Genomic DNA, 3,807 nt, shown 5'->3' on the forward strand with positions numbered 1-3,807 from the left:
ATCCTCAGCTCGGCATCCCTAGCTCGGCATCCCTCCTGCTCACTGTTCAGGCTGTTTTGATGTTACCTTGCTCTCCTGCAATTGCAATGCAGTCCTGCACCCACAACCTTCCTTCTCTTTTCTTTCCTTCCTTCCTCCGCCCTCTCCCCCTCCTTCCTTCGCTCCTTAGGTGAGGTTCCTGGGAGGCACGTAGAGTGACTTTTTGTGGTAGGCCTGGCTTCAAGGTCAAGTAGCCTTGTCGGGGCCAGGCTGAGTGTGAGGACAAATAGCTCGGGGATGGGGATCTCTGGGGGGGGATGGGGGCTGAAGATCCCTGAACCAGCCCCCCAACATCTGCCAGACTCTGGCCTGGCCTCCCCTCTGGACTCGGAGCCTCTTTGCATATATGCAAAGGAGCCATGAGCCTCCCCAGGCCAGGGCAGCACCATTCCTGCCACCTGCTCTGGAAGGGGAGGCTGCGGCCACTGAGTCCTTCCAGAGTGAGTCAGGGACCCTCCTTCAAGGGCAGGAGGGGAGCCCGCACCCGTGGGGTGGTGGAGTGAGCTGCTGCTTGCTTTCCCTCCTCCTCTGCTTCCTCTCTCCTCTCTGTCCCTCTGTGTGTGTGTGTGTGTGTGTGTGTGTCTCTCTCTCTCCACTTCCCCTTTGCCTCTCTCCCTCCCTCCCCTCCCCACCTTGTTCCTCACCCTGACCCCTTCTGGGGGGACCTGACAGCCCAGGCTGTCCTTTCCAAAGGATGCCTCCACGTGGAGAAACATCAGGATTTACTCCGGAGAACACGAGATGCAGCACACGAGATGCAGCACACGAGATGCAACACGAGTGGAAGCCCTCCGGCCTCCTCTGCTGCCCAGCAAGCGGCTGGAACTCTCTGGGCCCCCTTCCTTCCCCCACAGGCTGTGGGACGGGGGCGGGTGGGGGTTAGGGTTATAGTGATGATGCTAATTAACTTGCAGGAGGGGCCAACCTAGCCTTCAGCAGAGACAAGATGACACCTGGAGAGCCCAAGTTCGAATCCTGGCTTAGAATCCCATTGGCTGAACTTGGCCTAGCTATTCAGCCTTCTTGAGCCTCTTTGTCTATAAAGTCAGGGTGGTCATTCTACCAACCACAGGGTGCTGTTGTGATGAGAGCATCATGGGTATTGCCACTCCCACCCCAGGGCCTTTGAACATGCTGTTCCCCCTGCCTGGCATCCCTCTCTCACACAACTCACTCCCTCTTTGTTCAAATGTCAAATTCTTGGGCCATCTTTTGAAAAAAACACATGAAATCCATCCTTCCCTCCCTGGCACTCCCTACCCCATCCTTGCTGCTTTTTTCTCCACAGCACAGACCACCCTCTGCCCACCAGGCATTATACTTCTTTCTTCACTTCTTGGACTGTAAGCTCTGCCAAGGGAGAGGGTCTCAGTCTGTTTTCTCCCCAGCACATAGTGTTCTGCATACACTAGGTGCTCTATAAATACTTGTGGACACGATCGGTACATTGAATAAATGGCTTGCTTCTTTCTCATCATGAGTAACGAAAACACACTCTGATCCTGCATCTGAGTTACCAGGACATACAGATGTCGGCACCCCTCTCAAGCAGCAAAGGAGCAGCGCGGAGGTCTCCCATCTCTGGAATGGAAAGCAGAGAGGACCCCGATCACTCAGAAAGCAGCCAGGAGGGGCTCCAGGGGGCGTGAGAATAGAAGAAACGGAAGCTAGTTTGCCAGGCACTGGTCTGAGGAGCCCACCCCAGCCACTGCGAAGGATCGCCTGAGTGCTGGAAGCTTCCGGAAAGGTCTGCTCCACAGCCCTTGACTTCAGATCTCAATCTTTTTCTCTCTGAGTCACTGAGCAGATTCTGAGGTTGCCTGAGATCTGACCCTCAGCGAGCATCTGAGAATGCCCTAGTTCTTGGCCCTCGCCACGTCTGGCATCCCCAGAGAGCTTCAGCAATACCGAGCTGGGTCCTGCCCCAGAGGGTCTGGTCTAGATGCAGCTGGGACACTAGGATTCCCTAGGGGATTCTACTGCACGGCCACACTTGAGGATCCCCGTGTTAATGGATCTTTGTGACTGGGAATAACGTTAACTATTGTTTTTCTAACATCTTCTTCATACTGGGTGTTTTTTGGGCAAATGTCACAAAACTGGGCTCCCTCCAGGGGCCAGGCAGGCCATTGTAGGAAGCGGACTGAGAGGCGATAGGGAGTGGTGGGGACTGTGGTGAACTGGGGAACCATGGCCTGTCCTAAAGGGGCAGCCAAACTCAATGCAGATGATGGCCAGTGTCCTGGGAAGCAGGCCCAGTGGGCGAGGGCTTCTGATGAGTCAAGAGAAACAGGAACTCTGAATTTTAGTGGGAAATTACCTCGTTTTACAACACCAGCAATTAATTCATATTAAAGCGGGGGGTGGGGAGTGAGTAGTCACGTCCATTGGTTGGATGTAGCCTGTCAGTGGCCAGTTTGAGATCTTGGCTTCATGTCTATTATTGCTTTTCTTCACCGCAGTGTCCATGGGGGTTAGACGTTATTGCTCTTTTTGGAGAAGAGGCGAGAGATTCTGAGAGGTGGAGTCATTTACTCAGGGTTGCTGTGGTAGGCCGAAAAACGGCCCCCCAAAGATGTCCCCGCCCTAATCCCTATAACCTGTGACGTCCCCTTATGTGGCAGGGAAATTAAAGTTGCAGATGGAATTAATGTTGCTAATCAGCTAACTTTAAAACAGGGAGATTGTCCTAGATTATCCAGGTGGGCCAATGTCATCACAAGGTCCTTTAAATGTGGAAGACAGAGGCAGGAGAGTCAGTGTCAGAGTGAGAAAACCAAGACCGGCCTTTCCTGGCTTTGAAGATGGAAGAGGCCATGAGCCAGGGGGTTTGGGCAGCCTCCAGACGCTGGAAGAGGCAAGCAAATGGATTCTCCCCTAGAGCCTTGCGCGGGGTCTCACTGCCCAGGTTGCAGGCCTGGCTCCATCTTTGAGCTGTGTGACCTGGGGCATGTTTCTTGACTTCTTCTGAGCCTTGCTTTCCGCATTTTCAAAAGGTGAATAATGATGGCATTTCCCCTAAGGGATGGTTGTGAAGATGAGGTGAGATAATCAGTGTAAACCCCTCGCACTAGGACTAGCCCATCACCCATGGGCTTCTGATTACTATTATTACAGTTACGGGACAACGCATAAAGCTCTGAGCTCACACTCCAGCTGTGGGCACCCTGCATCAGCTGTGGACTCCACGTGTGTGCACGGTGGCCGGGGCTAGAGGGTGGGTGCAGGGAAGTTGAGGGGGGGCACTAGTGTATCCCAGGCTTGCATTTCCTGTGAATAAAAGTTCTAAAAAGCAGCAATCTCCATCCTCTTTCCATCCACCTGAGATGGCTGTGACCTCAGATTTCAACACCCCCCTCAGCGCTGTGGATGCCTATTCACAGCTCTGTCCAAAATTCTAGAGTTGCTTCTAAAGGGCAGGTGCCGTCCAGCATCACCCCACGTCACCCTCACCACCCCCTGCAGCCACGTGGGATCATCCTCAGGCTATAGATGTTATTAACATAATAACAGAAATAACAGAAAACATTCGCTTGGCGCCAAGCACCAGGTCTGTGCCAAACACATTTCCCTGTATTGTCTCGTTTCACGACCTCAAGAGTCCAAGAGGCGGCCTGTCCTACAGAGAGGGAAACTGAGGCACAGAGAGGTTTAGTAACCCATCTCTCGGACGAGGAGATTAAGCTCAGAGGCAGTAACTAGTTTGTCATCCCTTACAAATGGGAGGTGGGAGCTGGAATCCTAGGCCAGGCTGGTCTTACTCAGAGG

Source organism: Lipotes vexillifer, unplaced genomic scaffold (assembly GCF_000442215.2).
Source record: "Lipotes vexillifer unplaced genomic scaffold, Lipotes_vexillifer_v1.1 scaffold524, whole genome shotgun sequence".
In the NCBI taxonomy this organism is placed as follows: domain Eukaryota; kingdom Metazoa; phylum Chordata; class Mammalia; order Artiodactyla; family Lipotidae; genus Lipotes; species Lipotes vexillifer.